The 21226-nt window shown below is 38.4% G+C and overlaps 1 protein-coding gene across 2 annotated transcripts in view; it reads right to left on the bottom strand.

The window, feature by feature from the left end:
* LOC138854176 (F-box/LRR-repeat protein 6-like) overlaps window positions 1-21226 on the bottom strand; it is a 79944-nt gene that overhangs the window by 4999 nt on the left and 53719 nt on the right. The window contains exon 6 of one of the 2 annotated variants that reach the window (XR_011393396.1): window positions 17555-17747. The gene's annotated coding sequence lies outside the window, so the exon portion shown is untranslated. Of the gene's footprint in view, window positions 1-1979; window positions 17748-21226 lie in introns of those variants that run through there. The other variant, XM_070095712.1, reaches the window with a different exon arrangement.

The raw sequence follows: 21226 nt of genomic DNA on the forward strand, positions 1-21226 counted from the left end.
CTTGCCATGTGTGCTACACACATGCTTGCATGTGTGTGTAGCACACATACATATGTGGGATGCATGCGTGTGTGTGTGGCATACATACGTGTGGCATTCCTTACTGAGGTATCGGAACGCTATTCTTAGGTTTGCTAGATGCCCGTATACTGCAGCAGTAATCTGATTGATGTGCACCTTAGGAGATGTGCTTGGTATTATACTCACCCCTAGATCTTTTTCCTTGAGTGAGGTTGGCAGTCTTTGGCCACCTAGACTATACTCTGTCTGTGGTCTTCTTTGCCCTTCCCCAATCTTCATGACTTTGCATTTGGCAGGGTTAAATTCAAGGAGCCAGTTACTGGACCAGGCTTGCAGCCTGTCCAGGTCTCTTTGTAGTCCTACCTGATCCTCGACCAATTTAATTCTCCTCATTAACTACACATCATCTGTGAACAGGGACACTTCTGAGTCTATCTCTTCCATTACATCATTAACATATACCAAAAACAGCACAGGTCCTAGGACTGACCCCTGTGGAACCCTGCTTGTCACAGGCACCAACTCTGACACCTTGTCGCATACCATGACTCGTTGTTGCCTCCCTGTCAGATATTCTCTGATCCATTGCAGTGCTTTTACTGTTATGTGTGCCTGATCCCCTAGCTTTTGCATTAACCTCTAGTGAGGAACTGTGTCGAAGGCCTTCTTGCAGTCCAAGAAAATGCAGCCTATCCACCCCTCTCTCTTGTGTCTTACTTTTGTTACCTTGTCATAAAACTCCAGTAGGTTTGTCACACAGGATTTTCCTTCCCTGAAACAATGCTAGTTGTCTTTCATAAGCTTGTGTCTTTCTAGATGCCCCATCACTCTCCTGATGATTTTTCTCCATGCATGCATGCATGCATGCGTGCGTGCGTGTGTGTGTTAGTTACCATTTTGTCCTAGGCACATGTCGATTAGACACTAGGCCTGATGTGTGTGTGTGTGTGTTACCATTTTGTCCTAGGCACATGTCGATTAGACACTAGGCCTGGTGTGTGTGTGTGTGTGTGTGTTTGTGTGTTTGTCTCCTTGCCTTCGTGCTCCAGCAACCAATGGGAAATGATGTCATATTGAATACAGGTGTAAATGTGTTAGGTCATTGCTTTATGTCTAGATTAATGGGCAAGGGGCAACTGGTGTAAGAGAAGGCTGATAGCTTCCCATATAGCATGCCTTCTTTTTCTTTCAAAAACTGCAATAGATATCACATTTCCATTTGAAAATTGGGTACTGTCAAGAGCAAGAAGGATGTATATATCATTTAAATTAAGGCAAGGAGTGCACTTACAAGATTGGTTATTGTGATCAATGGATTTGCAGATGTGATTCATTATGTCAAGTTTTAAAATGACACAAACAAAATTTCTGATGAAGATGGGTTATGGGTTAGCCATACATCATGCTTTCCTCCTTTAGGCTGCAAATCTCACATTCCTCACAATACAGGACACAAACAGAAATCAGAGTGATAAGCTCTAGGATGATTCAGGCAATGAGAATTTAACAGTCTGCAGAAGGGATCATCATGTAGGGTGTGTGTGTGTGTGTGTGTGTGTGTACTCACCTATTTGTACTCACCTATTTGTGGTTGCAGGGGTCGAGTCCTAGCTCCTGGCCCCGCCTCTTCACCGGTTGCTACTAGACCCTCTCTCTCCCCGCCCCATGAGCTTTATCAAACCTCGTCTTAAAACTGTGTATGGTTCCTGCCTCCACTACGTCATTTTCTAGGCTATTCCACTGCCTTACAACTCTATGACTGAAGAAATACTTCCTACTATCTCTCTGACTCATTTGTGTCTTCAACTTCCAATTGTGGCCTCTTGTTTCTGTGTCCCCTCCCTGGAACATCCTGTCCTTGTCCACCTTGTCTATTCCACGCAGTATTTTATATGTCGTTATCATGTCTCCCTTGACCCTCCTGTCCTCCAGTGTCGTCAGGCCGATTTCCCTTAATCTTGTGTGAGTGTGTGTGTGTGTGTGTGTGTGTGTGTGTGTGTGTGTGTGTGTGTGTGTGTGTGTGTGTGTGTGTGTGTGTGTGTGTGTGTGTGTGTGTGTGTGTGTGTGTGTGTGAGGGGGAAAGGGAATGTGTGTTGCGTGCTGAATAAGCTGAATCGGCAAGTTTGGCTTAAAAAACAATTATTATTTTTACTAAATGGGCAGAATAAAAATTTGTTTATGCAACAAATCTGTGAAAATCAGTCAGAAGATAACGAAAAAATATATATCATTGATTTTTCATTAATATCAAACAAATTTAAATTGATCTATGATATGTTGAGTAGAATTAGGCTACAATAAACTATGTTCTTTATGGAAAGGTTAGGTGAGGTCTCAAGTTAGGGATATGCTCAACTAAAATTTTTTATTCCATTTTCAATGAAAATAATATATCTATCAACCCCGAAAAGTTTAATTTTAAGGGTAATTCAGCCTGACTGACTAATTCGGATTATTAGGCATGACATATGTTTCTTAGTATTTTGTTTAACATTGTTCAGAAATATGAGAAAGCCTATGCTCTATAGATAATTTTTTGCATTAATTACTGTTAAATGCATATCCCTGATGACAGTTTTAAAAGTTGATTTAGCAATTTACTGTTTCAACAGAATTTCAAAACTTAGTATCAGTTGTATAACTGTAAATATAAATTAATAGTTTATTACAAAACACACAATTCTCTTATCTTTCATATTCCACTGATCAGAACTTTCTGAAACCTCTTTTGCTTTTTAGGTGGACAAGACATTCTATAGCTATTTTAATAGGTAATCAACTTCTCAGAAGGAATGTTTGACCACTCCAACACAGTTTCTTTCTAGCTTCTCCATGTTGCATGTCCTTCAAAGAAGGTGACTTGATATGGGTGAAGGGCTCCTGATGGAGGGAATTGGAGCCACTCTTCCGTTCTTCAGACTAATTACCTCCCATTCTCCTGGTACTGTATGACTCTTACAGGCTTAACATTTTCTCATAAAAACAGCAATTTGCACTTGCAAATTGCTATTTTTAGTTCCTACCGCAATTTTTTTATTGGTGTGAGTATGGCCTGATACTTGTGATGATCAATCAAGAATATTAATTTTATTCTCTGTAAACAATCTAGTACAGGTTGACCATCACTAATCCGGCATTATCGGGACCTATAGGGTGCCGGATTAGTGAAAATATTTTGCCGGATTACAGAGTGGTTAGGTTAGAATACTTAACCCAACAGCGATATTTACACATAAGCGATTTCACCCACTTTACACCCTATTTTTGGCCCATTCCATTGTTCCAGTCTACCAAACTTATAGCTACTTCGCTAGTATTCCTCCTATTCTTTCGATTAAGTGGCACTAAAACATTTTTCTCTGTTCATTAATCACATCTTCAGGCCCCTCTTATATTACACTTGCTTTCCATTTTGAATTTTTATTCACACAAAAAATAGAGGATTTACTATTATGCAGACTACTGCATTATTGTAATAATTGTATAAATAATGTCAACCCATTCGTGACTGTGTATTAGACCGGCCAGTTGGACATGTATTGGACGATGATGTTGTTTGTTTACTCTTCAACATCGGCAAAAATCAAACATTTCCGCTACTCTGAGCTTAATTTTAAGGTACTTTCCAGTGTGAAACCAATCAAAATTATATCTTTCTGTAATATATCTTCCAGTCTATCAAATGACCAAAAAAAACGAGAATACAACCATACAAAAATACACCACAAAGTCGCTGTTTTACACCAAAAGCACAGTTGCCGTTTTTTCTCATTAAGCACTGCATGCTGCAAGATTTTTTTACATAGTGCACACTTACCACACAGACCTATTCTCTGATATGTAGGCCCAAATTTACCAGTCACAGCTTATCTGAGTGAGCTGAGTTCATGGCGACTGACAGTGGCTTCAAAGCAACCTTATCTTTTATGGACAATGTACAGTATACATGCTTTACACAACGAGAAGCATTTCTTTTATTCATTGGAACCATGGCTAGGGCTAAAAGTGAGCAGGGTATAATAATAAATGGAGAAAAAGAAATTGGAATTACTTATAAAGCAAGTAGCGCCACCAAACAGTAACAGCAGGTTGGTGTGGTGACCCTGGAAATTTGAAATTATGCTAGCCGAAATTAGTGCTGGATTACTGATGGAACCGAATTACTGATTGCCGGATTAGTGATGGCCAACCCGTATTAGTCTTTGATGTGTGCTTTGAGTTATCATAATATGGTACAAGTTCATTTGCAACTATGCTTGAGCTTTTGTATGAAAGTACCAGGGTCACTATAAAATTGTCCTGGTACATTTTATAGTTCACTCATCCCCTATTTTTAATAAAAGCACCATGACCTGAGGTAAACAACAGGTGTACAGCAGAAAAGATCCATTTCCATGTTCCATAGTGGAAATGATATTTTCATACATATGTGACAACACCCATATTTTGTCCCAGGTATACAGCTGGTCTGCATATCTAAACAGTTTAACTGTTAACCACACTTATTTTTGCCAACTAAAATTCACTATGACATAAATGTAATATGCTGAAAATCAAAGCATTTTGAACTATTGTACAATATTTAAACAGGTCAACAGTACAAATTGAGCAAACAATGTGACTTATGCTAAAAAGAATCATCAATCACAATGTGAAGCATGGAAAATGATTCTATAGCTCGAGGGCAATTTTCATCCTCTGGCTATGGTACCCTTGCTAAAGTTAAAAAAATTGCCAAATTTAAAAATATACCATGATATCTCAGTCAAGTAGCTGGTACACAATGTCCATCTCAAGCATACTATAATTGCAATTGAGCTTTACATCATAACAATAGCCAGAAGCATAAATCCAATTCAACAACCAAATAGTTAAGAATGAAAATCTATATTCTTTATTGGTTAATGCAACTTCCAGATCCTAATACAATTTAAATGCAACCTTGAAGAGCTGAATTTATACTGTACTGAATTGTAGCCAAAATTTTCTCCCCCCAAAAAAGATTAATTTGTTGAAAAAGGCTACAGAAAATTCTTTTTCCATGATATTTGGGCCAAAGAAGAATTGGTAAATTTCTGAATGCCAAGGTATGAATAAATATGAATGCAGTAATGTGTATTTTGAAATATATGTAGCTATTTTTGACACAGGCTATCGATACATATACTAAGAATAAATGATAACAAATTACAAGCCCATAAATTGGAAATAAAGACTAAATAAAATTTTGAGTCCATCCTGAACCTTCATTGTATCACAAATGGACAGGAACATGGTGAAAGCCAGAGGTAAGATAAAAGCAAAGGAAGATAAAGAGACTTTGACTTTGTCAATGGTCCAAGTCGGACCGAAACGTCGTCGTAAGCTTCTCTCTTTTATGTGCGGATTATTTGTGTATCGTTCCAGTCACGGTATTGTGCCTTTTTTGTTATTTATTACTGTTGGCTTTTGCTATATCTCACAACTTGATAATGGTCCAAGAAACAAACAAAAATGTCACCCAGCCTTCATTTTCAATTTGCTGACTTGTTGTGATACACAAAATGATAGCCAAATAGAGTTTAGTTTTTTATTTATATATATATATACAGGAAAACCTCAATTTAACCCTTTCACTGTCCAGACCCCCCAAAATTAATATTGCTCTCAATGTCCACTTTAAAATATAAAAAAAAAAAAATCCTCTGAAATGATAGAGAATCTTTTATGAAATTTGATGGAAAAATTACAGAATTATGCAGGCACAGAGTTAGCAATTTTGGCACAATTTATGCATTGGCGATTTTGCCCACTTTGAATCTTCTTTTAACCCATTAACTGTCCAAATGTAGATCTATGTTCTCTCGCATAGCACTCTGAATATTAAAAAAAAAAAAAAAAAAAATTAAAGAGGGCAATTTTGTGTGTAATAAGACAAAAAATTTTTTTAGGGTCAGTTCTTACCGAGATATAAGACCGCGAAGTGGATGCTGGATGCTCACCTGATGGTAACATGGAGTCCTGCTGCTTGCAGAAGTACTGCCGATATACCTTTTTTTTTTTTTTTTAATTTATATAATTTTTATGTTCTGATAATTACAATTTGTAGTAGTTTTTGTGATACCATAGCCAGTGTTTGTTCTGACACTAATATTAGGTAATGAAATAGTACTCAAATAGTCACAAACACACTGACAGGTGAACATTTTGACCTGCCTTGGTCACCTACTACTGTTTAGAAATATATACAAAGTATTTATAGGTCACAGCAATGTTTAAGACATGCTGGAATATATATATGATACTCCTTGAAACATGGTGTAAGATGAGTGTCACTCCACTGCTGACAGTGCAGTAGTGGAGTGACATTTGATGATTGTGCACTGCCTTGGTTTTGTTTGCTTTCACTATTACATACAAACATGTCTATGTAGGGGTAGGGGTCGGCCTAGGAAAGGTTGGAGAGAGGGGGTAAAGGAGGTTTTGTGTGCGAGGGGCTTGGACTTCCAGCAGGCATGCGTGAGCGTGTTTGATAGGAGTGAATGGAGACAAATGGTTTTTAATACTTGACGTGCTGTTGGAGTGTGAGCAAAGTAATATTTATGAAGGGGTTCAGGGAAACCGGCAGGCCGGACTTGAGTCCTGGAGATGGGAAGTACAGTGCCTGCACTCTGAAGGAGGGGTGTTAATGTTGCAGTTTAAAAACTGTAGTGTAAAGCACCCTTCTGGCAAGACAGTGATGGAGTGAATGATGGTGAAAGTTTTTCTTTTTCGGGCCACCCTGCCTTGGTGGGAATCGGCCAGTGTGATAATAAAAAAAAAAAAAAAAATAATAATAAAAAAATGTCTATCTGTTTGTCTATCTGTATATCTATTTGTCTGCCTGTCTGTCTGTATATCTATTTGTCTGCCTGTCTGTCTGTATATCTATTTGTCTGCCTGTCTGTCTGTATAGCTCTGTCTCTTTATCTCTGTCTCTGCTTATCTGTCTTTCTGTGTGTCTGTCTTCCTGTCTCTGCTTGTCTCTCTTTCTGTCTCGGAGAGCTACTCATGAACTAACAGGTATTACATACGATGCAGAGTCATCACATCTGATTCCTGAACAAGTGAAAATGCGTATTACTTGCCAGTCATTCTTATTATGCCTTATATCTACAAGCATAGTATAGCACTTTGCCTGGGTTTTTGGGGTAATTTACATTATGCATAATAACTATTTATATGCACCTGTCAGACAGAGACAGAAATAGTCAGAGACAGAGATATATAGAGACAGGCAGAGACAGAAACAGACAGACAGACAGAGATAGAGACAGTCTAAATCAATCAGCCACCCACCCAGCCAGCAGCTGGAAACCCAGCCAACCGGCCAGCGAGTGAGCCAGCCAGCCAGCCACCCGGCCTGCCCAACACGTATTACACATGTTCCAGAATTGTTTCTCTTTACTTAGGGCATAGGTTATAGGACATTCTGTCAGGATGACACTACCAGTGGTACTAAAATTGAAAGGATGTTGCAGAAATGTTGCACATGGGCTATTATCAAGGTTTTTGATATTTCCTCAACCACTTGTGGCTACCTCCATCTCAAAACCACTAAACTCAGAGTCATCACTTTCCTCTTAAAAGAGGAGTATTAACCCTTTGACTGTCACAAGCCCCTTTCTGAAACTGTCATTCTATGTCGCAAAAGTTTTGGAAAAAAAATTATTTTTTTCTTATGAAATGATAGAGAATCTTTTCCCGATGGTAATGACACCAAAAGTATGAAATTTGGTCGAAAACTCACGGAATTACGCTCCCGCGAAGTTAGCGGTCTCGGCGACATATACGCATCAGCAATTTCGCCAACTTTGAGCCCTATTTTTGGCCAATTCTCTTGTTCCAGTTGACCAAACTCATACCTATTCCTTTAGAACTCCATTTTTCTATCAGTTGAGTACAAGAAACTGCCCATTTACCGATTTGAACTACCCAATAAAGTGGTCAGAAATTGGCAATTTGGCCAATTTCACGCAAATTAAAAAAGATGCCAATTTCAAAATAGGGTCCAGAATAAACAATGTAGACATTCTTGGCACTAAAATAACATATCCTCTGTTCATTAGTCACGTCTCTAGGCCCCTCTTATATTACTCTTGCTTTCTATTTTGATTTTTTATTCATACAAAAAAATACAAAATTTACTGTTAGGCAGACTAATGCATTATTGTAAAAATGGTATAAATAATATCAGTGCACTAGTAAAAGAATATTAGACTTCCCAGTTGACGTGTATTGGACGTGTGGTGCAATTTGCTTACTCCTGAACATTGGTAAAAATCGAACATTTCTGCTACTTTGAGCTCAATTTCAAGGTCGTTTTCATCGTGAAAGTAATGAAAATCATCTCTATTTCTATAATACGTTTTCCATTTTATCACCTGAGACCATGAAAACGAGAATACAACAATAAATACTATACGAAAATACACCTCAAAGTCGGCATTTTAATCCAAAAACACGATCAGTTTTTTTTTCTCATTACGCACTGCGTGCTGCAGGATTTTTTTACGTGGTGCACACTGACCACACAGACCCATTCTCTCACATGTGGGCCTACCAGCTTTCTCCTGCTTGATTTGAAGACGCTAGAATTTACGCATATAAATACGTCAGAAACAGTGGTGCGTAAGACATATATATACGGCGTAAACAGTCAAAGGGTTAATATGACATGACATCAGTGAATCCCTGGTGTTTGCCATGCTCTTTGCTCTAACCAGCACTCAAGTTAACTGGTGCTCCCACAAGGTACTAAGTGGTCCCAGATTTTTTTAATACTGTACACACCAAGTATTAAGATCCATTCTATAATGACCAGGCATCTCAGACCAATCATCACAAATTTGGATGTAGGAAAAATAAAACGCTCATCTACGTTTGAAGCGCTAGCGATAAGAACGTAGATCTACATTTGGACAGTTAAGGGGTTAAGCCAATTCCATTGCTCCTTTCATCCAAATTCTTAGCTATTTCACTAGTATGCCTTTTGTTCCAGTTAAGTACAGCCTCTCCTCACTTAGCAACATACTCATTTACTGACCACTCGGACTTATGACCAGCTCTCCAACCAGTATGCAAACCTAATGTATATTAGAGCTGATTTCCTCTATTCTGTTTATTACAGTATACAGTAAACTACTGTATAAACATTTAAAAATATACCAGAAATGTTATAAATGGTGCAAAGGTGACATTAACAAAATATCTAAAGATGGTTGACACAAACCCACTACCAGTATAGTACGCTCCTCACTTAACGACCAATTCACTTACTGACCTACTCTTAGGAATGGAACCCCAGTGTTAACCCTGAACCCTTTGAGGGTTTTTGACATACTAGTACGGCTTACGCGCAGGGGTTTTTGACGTACTAGTACGCATAAATTCTAGCGCCGTCAAATCTCGCGGGAAAAGGCTGGTAGGCCTAGATGTGAGAGAATGGGTTTGTGTGGTCGGTGTGCGCGGTAGAAAAAAAATCTGGGACCCAGTGGTGCATTGTGGGAACGCCATCTTAGTAAACAATGTCCACCATGCCTCGCGGTAAGAAGCTCCTCACTCCTCATTGAATTGGGACACTTTTGTTCCCCAGTGACAGTTCTAATACAGATAGAAGTGCCAGTGAAGATGAGTTTCAAGGTTTTGGTGAGGTTTTGACCGAAACTAATGATCATAATATTGGTAATAGTGAGGAAAACCCAGACGACCCTCAGCCTTCCACCTCTGGTGCTGGGCTGTCTTGTTCACGTTCAGTTGTACCAGAATCCAAGAGGAAACTCCTATTTTCCCAAATCCCAGACTCAGATGAGAGCATGTGTGATGATAGTGATAGTGAATATGAACTACAAGCTCTTCAAACTAGTTCCAGTAGTGATAGTGAAGTGCAATATTCCCCAGTGAAGCATCAGTATATACGACGATATATGCACTCTGGTAGTGTGCCATATGCAATTCCAAGGGGAAGGAGTGCATCTCGGAGTACATCCCGTGGCTGTACAACAGGAACAGACAGTGAAAATGACGATGATACTGTTGCAATTGGGATGGAAAATGTGCGTGGTGGTAGTGGTGTTGGCGGTGAGGCACCAGCAGTGGGCCATGCTGCCACCCACGCTGCCACCTACACTGCTGCCTCAGCTGATCTACAACAAAGGCCACCATCCCCCACCCACCCACCACACCAGCCTCCACAACCACAACCTCCACAACCACAACCACCTGTCATTGTCTAGTACCCACCAGCAGACCGCACCTGGGATTGGCAGGAAGCTGTCAATTTTGTTCCAAATGCCCACCAGTTTGATGACAGCCAAAGTGGAATACGGCCATCTTGTACACTTGGGAACAATGCCACTGAATTGGAATGTTTCGAGTTATTCTTTGATGAACCCCTGATGGAAAGTACTGTCATGAAAAGCAACACATACTACGAGTACACCATGGCAAACACATTACTTTCACCAAAATCACGTCTACACCAGTGGAAGGAGGCAACTGTGGCTGAGATGTATCTTTTCTTTGCCACAATAATGCTTATGCCACATGTGTATAAGCACAAAGTGAAATCATACTGGTCAACAGACCGCCTGATTGCAACCCCAGGTTTCAGTGATATAATGCCAGTGAATCGATTTGTGCTAATGTTATTACATATGCTTCACTTCTCAGACAAAACCAGGCCTGACAGAAACGACAGGTCATATAAGATTAGAAATGTGTTTGTGTATCTGAAAGAGAAATTCAGTACGCATTTTTATCCCTTCAGGAAGCTTGTAATTGACGAGTCTTTGATTCTGTTCAAAGGAAGACTCTCTTTCAAGCAGTACATACCAAGCAAGAGGAAACGCTTTGGTATAAAGTTGTTTGTGCTTTGTGATTGTTACAGTGGTCTGGTATTGGATATTATTGTGTACACTGGAAGTTATACATTGCAAAATACCAGGAAGTTATTGGGCATCTCAGGTGATGTGGTTAGAACAATGATAGAACCATACCTTGGTAAGGGGCATATATTATATACAGATAACTGGTACACAAGCCCCTCACTCAGTGATTTTTTGTGAGTGAACATGACAGATGTGTGTGGCACAGTGCGTGCAAATCAGAAACATATGCCCAGGTTTGACGCTGGCACTCGTAGAGGTGAGGTGCAGGCATTTGCTGCCAATGACATCATGGCATTTCGGTGGCATGACAAACGAGATGTCACACAGTTGTCATCAGTTCACCCTAATGAAATGGCAGACAGTGGCAGGCAGCATAGAGAAAGCAATGAACCCATTCTAAAACCTGCAGCTGTGATTGATTACACCTTCAACATGTGTTCAGTGGACAAATGTGACATGCAGACTGGGTTTGCTGATTGTGTTCGCAAGAGTTATAAGTGGTACATCAAACTTGTTTTTCCATCTTCTGGACATTTCCATGCTCAATGCTTATAATATGTTTAAGATGAGGACCAGAAACAAACCACAGTACGGCGAATTCTGTTTGTCTGTCATCAGACAAATAGTATTCAAGTACCAAGGAACAGCACCTGCAACTGACCGCCAACCAAATTATCAACAACTACCTGCTTGTCTGAAGCATGGTGATCACTTCCTGGTAAAACTGCCTGCTACTGCTTTTAAGAAAAAGGCTCAGAAGAGGTGTTACATCTGTGCACATACAAAAAAACGCCCACAACAATGCAGAGACACTCGTTTTACGTGTGAGGAGTGTAAAACACCACTGTGCATGACACCATGTTTCAAAGAGTTCCACAGGCTACAGAACTTCTAGAAACATTCCCTGTGACTGTATATGTGTATATAAAATATAGAAAAATAGTAATAAACAACATTTCATATCGTTTGTTTGTGTAAATATTTTCTATAAACAAAATAATGACAACAGTGTTTATGCCCTTATTGTGTAGTATTGAAAAAGAAATAACTTACAAAATAATGATCATGTTGGCCTCAGATGCCATAAAAGTTACTCAGAAAAAGAAAAATTGAAAAATAATTGAAAATAGTACATAAAAAAGTAAATAGAAAAAAACCGGGTGATGGCAGTCAGCGATGTTACCAGATGTTGTTCAATTTTGGCAAACTTCACGCCTCCATATCTCGGTAAGTATTGACGGTAAAAATTTTTTGTTTAGCCTATAATGTTTAGAAAGAAAAAAAACTCCATTTTTTCGTAAGAAAACATAATTTTTTTTTTTTTTGAAATTTGGCCGACCCTGAGAACGAGTTTCTGAGAGGGCCTGTCGACCCTCAAAGGGTTAAACGGTCCAAACGTATATACATGTATACGTTCTCTTGCGTAGTGCCCTAAGCGTATATATATGTTTCTTTTGTCATTCACTGAACATTGGCACGATAAGCCTGAGTTGCCTAGACATGAGAGAATGGGTGTGCGCACTCACTGTGCGCCATATGAAAAAAAAACTGGGGATGCCTGGGTACCATATGCTCTTTTTTCCTATTAAAAATAACGATTTGTTTTTCTCAAAAAATTCGGGGTGCTACGCAAGAGAACGTATATATATATGTTTGGAACGTTTAAGGGTTAAGTGAGGAGAGGTTGTATTACAACTACCCTATAAAGTGCACAGAAGTCAATAAACTGGCCAATTTTACACAAAATAAAAAAATACCAATATGAAAAAAGTCTAAAATAAACAATGTAGACATTCCTGGCACTAAAACATTTCCTTCATTCATTAATCATGTCCCCAGGTCTTTCATATATTACATTTGCATTCCATTTTGAATTCATAATCACTCAAAAATAGAAAATTGATTCTATTTCTCAGATAATAAAATATAACCAAGAATGAGTGGTCATGGTTTATGGCATTCCAATAATTGAATCAGATCTATTAAAAACTCATAAAACAGACCAGAGGGTATAAGGGGCCTTGCTCATCCTCAGGAGAATCAGGCAAAAATCAAATATTTCTTGTACTTCGAGCTCAATTTCAAGCTACTTCTTTTCATGAAACTGACCAAGATCATCACTATTCCAGCAATATGTTTCCACTCTATCAAATGATACCAAGAAACAGCCAATAAAACTATGAAAACCCTCCGAGAAAATGCCTCAAAGTCATTATTATATATCAAACACAAGTTCAGAGTTTTTCTTTTCCCATCATGCACCACATGGGGCAGGATTTTTTTTATACTGTGCACACTAACTGCACAGATCCATTGTCTCATATCTAGGCCAAAATTTACTGCTCACAGTTTAACTGAGAGAGCTGAGCTCATGACGTAGAACTATGTGAGAGACCTTGGCTTCAATGATGTGGTTCTACGTGATGGCCACTGAAAGGGTTAAATGACCTTCGTAAAATAGTTTACTGGTTAAACAGAAAAAATCCAGAATTGTCTATTATTGTTATGACCATTGCAAAACAATCTCAATATTTGGAAACCACCAAGTTTCACTGTACTTGTTTGGATTAAATTGTCATAAATAGTAAACACGGGTATGAGAAATCTGTATATTTTGGCCCAAGTTCACGTATGAACCTAAAAATGCAATATGTAAATCTACATTTTTGTTGCTAAACCAACTTGAAGTCACACATTAAGATATGAATAAATTTGGATGCCGATATATATTTTGGTAAATAACCTGAAAAATATGTTTGATATGTTTTTGTGGTACAAGGAGTATACATGCATAAATATTTTAATGAGCTGCATGAAGTTAAATACTGTATTGCAATTCTCAAATATACTATTGATTCCAACTTATGCTTAGTTTTTTAATAAACATCTTGAATAGTGTTTCCCTGTTAATAAGAATCACTTATATAAATACTATATTCTGTATTCAAATATTCTGTATGACTGGATTGCACTAAATGACTTATTGTCTGAACTAATGAGCAATCAGAATACTTACCACAAAACATTACCAGGATAGAAACTTCACATGGAATTATCAAAACAAATACAGAGTTCACACTAACTACTATAATGGTCATACCATTCATGATCCTCTGATATATTTTGGGTGTGTCACCAGCTGAGAGCACACATCACAAAACTTTGAGAAGAATGATCAAGAGGTGAAAATTTACCTTCAGCCAAGTTGTAGTTAATAGATAATGTACCTATGGCAAATCACAGTGCCAGTCTCGACAGTCATCAAGAAAAACCATGTAACATATACCAAGATTCCCAATTTGTGAGGTACCATTGGCATTTCTGACTGAAACTGGATCTACGGTACTTCAGACAATATGGGACTGATATATATCTACACAATTTTTTTCAGATAAAATAAAACTCATAATATAATCTCTCTAAATTATATAAAAATATTGCAACATTACATTGAATGGAATTTATGTTTGAGAGCCTATAGTAAATTGGCATCAAAGTATAAAACTCAAATAACTACTACAAATGAGCTAAGAGGACAACAAACGGGAACAACTGTGCTAACAAATGAATTTTATGAAATATTCAAGAACACATATGCTTTCCTCTCAAAATAATTTGTGATATGTTTCTTAAGTATCATAAATGCAATCTACAATTTCAGCTTTAGAAATACAGTACTAATGTCCTTAATGTGTTTGGCAAATTTGACAGTCTTCCTTAGGACCTTAACTCTCTCCAGATACTGTACACACATATACGTATTTAAAAAATTATTCATTCAGCAAAACAATGTTTCAATATAAAAGTACATAAGATAGTGTCTTGTGAACAGCTAAGGAATGAAAGGTTTTTGTATCACGAGCACATCCATTAACATAATCTATGAATAAAGGAACTGATGCCATAGACACTTTAACCCTAAAGAATGTTTGAGGAACTCCCATTGTAAATTCTGAAATTAAGCTGATTCTGAATGTAACATAACACAATATTACAATGAATATATCTCTTATGTCAAAATAGTCATAAAGCTTCTATAACCTTACAATTTGCACTATCAAAATTAAAGGTATAACTTCACTGATATATTATGCCAATAAATGATGAGCTATCATCAGCTGCTGATATGGTTTATGTAAGTCATAATTAATTCTCTTAATGCAGTTTTTACAAACACAAAATGTAAGTACAGTATAAATCCTTGAGTTTGTTGTAGACTCAAGAGCTACACTCAATATTTAAGAATCATTAACTCTGGTACTGTAAACATCTCCTATTTTCTTTCACTTTATATTCCATTTACATTTGCATAATTCGATGAAAAAATAACAGGTTTCAGGAATCTAACTGGCAGTATTTTCATGGAAAATATTTTACATTCCTTCTAAACATGTATGAAGTATTTGTCTAATTTAAGGATCTAAAAAATATTCTCTGACAAAATCCAAATTCTTGACCTTCTAACTTCAGTCTTACTCAGTAGGCCTAATCCAAGTGTATAAATGTGAAGCTGAAAAAGATGAATTCATATCATTTGTATACGCAAAAATATCACAAGCATTAATGCAACATCAATTATTAATAATATCTTATCATTTGATAAAAGCTTTTGATATAATTACCAAAAAACAAAACAGACATTGCTTTATAAAATTCATGGTCCAAATTCATAAGTTACCACTCACAGAAGTAGGAGTTGTTTGGTACAACACCTCAATCTGATGGAACAGGAAGACGATTTATGTTACAAAGACCTGCCAGTTAATTTCTAAGTGCACTCAGGCTACCAAAGAATTTGGACATTAAATATGCGCTTGTCATGGACACAGGAAGGCACAACATTTTACGTATGTCCTTAAACAGAACAAAAAAATGATACTGTGCAAAGTATGAATTCACCTTAAAAGCTCAAGTGACACTGTATGTCACGTAAAAATTCTACATTTCAGAGGAAATAATGTTCTTGGCAGCATAACAAAACAAGTGAGCCAATGAGCAAGTGACTTGGATTTTAATATTTGCTAGCAACTATATTCCTTATTGTGTCAATTTATGTTAGAGAAATGGTAAATACACAAATATGTAAATACCTTACAATTGTAGAATTTAAAATTACTGTATACAGTATTCATTCTTAACAATTATTTTAACTGAATTATAAATTTTAAGCAAAATTTAAAATTGAATGAAAAGGAATAATTCATTCTTAAATAACAAAGATAAGTGGTTCACCAGTAGAAGTAAAAATATACAAAATAAAATTTCTCTGACATTTATCTCAATAGTGTATAAGAGCCTACAGCTAAAGAAGATACCAAAGTGGATGCCTGTATGTCACTACATAGGAGATGATCATGTTAAGGTTATAGTATGACTCATCAAGCTGCACATATATATTTCCCTAGTCATGTTCCATGTCATTTGCACATGTACTTTCAATAGTCTGCACAATATATATCAAACACCGCAACAGAAAATTATCACTCTTAAAGGTACGTTACAAGCCTTCATCAAGAATGAAAATTGGATATGTTTTTCTGATAGAAAAATCTGTCAGTTCAAAAATTATACATCTGCTATGGAACGGCACTGGACATTATTAAAAACAAAGGTTAACTTTACAAACTTTAAACTTGTGCAAAGTCAAGATACAAAATCAAAACTATTTTATGCTTCAGTAACTATAATCATGATCATTGCAATTACAACTTTGCTAGATACAAATATATACTCTCATATATGAAATAGTTAAGAGCTGTTTTAAGAACAAAGTAATTATTCTTGGTACTGATTACAATGAATGAAGCACAAAGAGCCACTATTTTGCTTCCCAACTGCCACCAAGTTACTAACGTAAGAAGTCTCTACAAAAATAAAAAACCCACAAAAAAAAAAAAAAAAAAAAAATTAAGGCAGGACACTGTGAACATCAGATAGTCCATTGCAAACCATCTAGGTTATGTCAGCATTGATCCAGTAGCATTATTTTTGGCAGTACCCAACCCACCGGGATCATACTGATACATATGAGATTTATATTTGCAAAATAACATGAATTCCAATTGTTCCACTGGGATAATATGGACTTCACATGAATAGCATTAGTTCTAACAGGGCAATGCAGACTGGGTGAAAAATAAGGTATTTCCAAGACAAAAGTGACTCCTGTTGGAATATATAAACACTGTAAAAAATAATATTAACACTGGCAGGATAATATTAATCTTGGAATAATATTACCTCTGGAGGACCTGGTGGTAGTACAAAGAACACAGACTTAACAAGAGTAACTACAAGCCAATTTAGAAGATGCATCCAGAATAAACACTGCATTAATGATGTCCCAACAATACACACACAGCAATGGTGCAATCAAATATACTTATCTCTTGCAGAATCCATGAAACTACTTAAATATAACAACAAGTAAGTTTCGGCACTCAGCAATGATAAATTATTTGAGACACTGACAATAGAATGCTTTGAGGGCATCAAGGGAGTAGTGGTTAACCTGAGGCCATCTGCTGAGTAGGGGCCTACATCCTGTGAGCTTATGCACATTCTAATTATAACACCTTCCCACCCACCCTTAACAGTTTGCAAACATTTACAAAACAATATATTACCATATTTTGTGGCAAAACTTCATGAAAATATTGAAATGACCCCAACTGCATAATCCAATTTGAGGTGCCAAATTACATTCACCAGACATGTAGGACTTTCCTTGTACATAGGAGTTTCCTCACAGTCACGTGTTGGGGGCAAAATATATTTGCTTTGTACTGGGCACATGAGCTGGTCATTCCAAATTTGGCTCTGAAAACAAAATACACAATATTAGAAGAGCATTAAGAATCTCTAACTATTCATCATCTATTTGTATCTCATACATTTTCACTTATTTTCCTTTTAATGTAAGATGGTGTAGTTTAAAAGGCATAAGTTAAGGAGTAACTCATAGTGTGTGTGTGTGTGTGTGTGTGTGTGTGTGTGTGTGTGTGTGTGTGTGTGTGTGTGTGTGTGTGTGTGTGTGTGTGTGTGTGTGTGTGTGTGTGTGTGTGTATGTGTTACCATTTTGTCCTAGGCACATGTCGATTAGACACTAGGCCTGTTGTATTTGAGAGTGTGTGTGTGTGTTTTGTATAGAATACCTAACCTTCTGACTACATGTTTATTAAGCAAATTTTACTGATTGTAATGGATGCTCACCTCACTCCTGGGTAGTTACGATCAGATAAGTGCAGTGGACACTAAGAATCTTTACACAGAAGTGTATATCTTTCGACGTATATACACTCAGTGGCCGTGTGTGTGTGTGTGTGTGTGTGTACTCACCTAATTGTGGTCGTAGGGGTCGATTCATAGATCCTGGCCCCGCAACCGTGTATGTGTACTCACCTAATTGTTGTTGCAGGGGTCAAGTCATGACTCCTGGCCCTGCAACCCTGTACTCACGTAGTTGTGGTTGCAGGGGTCGAGGCACAGCTCCTGGCCCCGCCTCTTCACTGGTCGCTACTAGGTCACTCTTGTGTGTGTGTGTCCAGATGATTCGCTATACATGGACGTGTGTGTGTGTGTGTGTGTGTGTGTGTGTGTGTGTGTGTGTGTGTGTGTGTGTGTGTGTGTGTGTGTGTGTGTGTGTGTGTGTGTGTGCATGTGTGTGTGCATGTGTGTGCATGTGTGTGCATGTGTGTGCATGTGCGTGCGTGTGTGTGTGTGTGTGTGTGTGTGTGTGTGTGTGTGTGTGTGTGTGTGTGTGTGTGTGTGTGTGTGTGTGTGTGTGTTTACCGAACTGTGCTATCTAGGATCGAGTCTCAGCTCCTAGTCTGGCTTCTTGAAACTTCCATCGCTGGCAATATTGATTCCTCGCCTCATGAGGGAGGGGGGATGTCTATTATACCTACTCTTGTATAACACTATAAACGATTATGTTAGTCTACTTACTCTTGAAACTGTGTATAGATTGAGTTTGCCTCTACCACTTTGTCAACTGGCTCATTCCAATTATTTACCATCCTGAGACTGGAAAAGTAATTTCTAACATTTCTGCACAGCTTATCTAGAATATCTTGAGCTTCCAAATGTGGCCCACTTACCCTAAATCTCGCAGTTCGAAAAAATATGTTCCTATCTGCTCTATCAAATCCTGTGACTATTTTGTATGTCGCAATGATGTCTTAAGTCTTCTCTCGTCTGAACCCGTCAGGTTCAATTCCTTTAATATCTCCTCCTTAGTCAAACCTCTCAGCTCTGAGATTAGTTTTGTTGTAAACCTCTGCGTCTTTTCGGGTTTTCGTACCTGCTTGAACCAAGTGGAAACTCCGTGTAAGAGGGGTGTTCTCTGGGCTATATTAATAATCCCTGGCCATCCTTGCCTGCAGCATACTCCATGATAGAACCGACATATGTCGTATAAAGAGCCATAAAGGAATCTTTATTGAGGGCTCTGAAGGTAGTTCCGAGATTAGCTAACTTCGCATAAGCTGATATTATGAGATTTGTGTGCAAATTTGGCGATATGTTGAGTTTTAGGTTCACTCCAAAAATTTTGGGCAATATTTGTAATTTCTTACTTCTCGAGTAATATTCCGTATTTGGTCTCTCTCCCCATCCCAACAGTGAACCTTGAACTAAACTGAATTGAATTCCAGTAAGCACTTATTTGACCACTCTTGCAGTTTGTCTAAGTCTTCCTGTAGCCTGTCTCTGTCTTTTTGTTTTATTCTTCTCATTAGTTTCACGTCTCTGGAAAGTGGTGATAAATATGAGTCAATCCCCTATGGCAGGACATTTACATATTAAGGTTCCACTTTCCCATCCTGAAACGTACGCCCTTACCATCAACTTGTCTTCTGCCCATTAGGTATTGTTTGATCCAGTATGGGACTTTACCTTGTATATCTGATTGCTCCTCTAATTTGTGAATCAGTCTTTGGTGGGGCAGTGTCAAAATGTTTTCCTGCAGTCCAAGAATATGCAGTCGACCCATCTTTATTTTTCTAGCTTTCCTTCCGTTACTGTGTCACAGAACTCCAGTAGGTTTGTGAGGTTTTCTGCCACAAGTCCCACCTAGGTAGGTAGGTAGGCAGGTAGGTAGGTAGGTGTGTGTGTGTGTGTGTGTGTGTGTGTGTGTGTGTGTGTGTGTGTGTGTGTGTGTGTGTGTGTGTGTGTGTGTGTGTGTGTGTGTGTGTGTGTGTGTGTGTACGACCTTCCCTGCTTTGTTGCCCCCTTCCTTCCCGTCATGAGTGTCGCTATTATTACCCACATTATCAGAGATTCATTGTCATAATAATAAGCGCCATTAGCGTTACTCGCTGTTATCGCAGGTATTGCAGCTGCAAGCGGAGGCGGGAAGGATGGCCAGGGATTATGAATACAGCCCAGGATAACAGCAGCCAGAGAAGACCCCTCCAGCACGGACACACACACACACACAAACACACACACACACACACACACACACACACACACACACACACACACACACACACACACACACACACACACACACACAGGGAGCAGAGGCGCTATGTGTACCCCTAACAACAATATTCAATACATCTATCGAAACAGGGAGATTGCCTGAGGCATGGAAGACAGCAAATGTAGTCCCAATCTTTAAAAAAGGAGACAGACATGAAGCATTAAACTACAGACCAGTGTCACTGACATGTATAGTATGCAAAATCATGGAGAAGATTATCAGGAGAAGAGTGGTGGAACACGTAGAAAGGAACGATCTCATCAACAGCAGCCAACATGGCTTCAGGGACGGGAAATCCTGTGTCACAAACCTACTGGAGTTCTATGACATGGTGACAGCAGTAAGACAAGAGAGAGAGGGGTGGGTGGATTGCATTTTCTTGGACTGCAAGAAGGCGTTTGACACAGTTCCACACAAGAGATTGGTGCAAAAACTGGAGGACCAAGCAGGGATAACAGGGAAGGCACTACAATGGATCAGGGAATACTTGTCAGGAAGACAGCAGCGAGTCATGGTACGTGGCGAGGTGTCAGAGTGGGCACCTGTGACCAGCGGGGTCCCGCAGGGGTCAGTCCTAGGACCAGTGCTGTTTCTGGTATTTGTGAACGACATGATGGAAGGAATAGACTCTGAGGTGTCCCTGTTTGCAGATGACATGAAGTTGATGAGAAGAATTCACTCGATTGAAGACCAGGCAGAACTACAAAGGGATCTGGACAGGCTGCAGACCTGGTCCAGCAATTGGCTCCTGGAGTTCAATCCCACCAAGTGCAAAGTCATGAAGATTGGGGAAGGGCAAAGAAGGCCGCAG

This window comes from Cherax quadricarinatus, chromosome 4, assembly GCF_038502225.1.
Source record: "Cherax quadricarinatus isolate ZL_2023a chromosome 4, ASM3850222v1, whole genome shotgun sequence".
NCBI lineage: Eukaryota > Metazoa > Arthropoda > Malacostraca > Decapoda > Parastacidae > Cherax > Cherax quadricarinatus.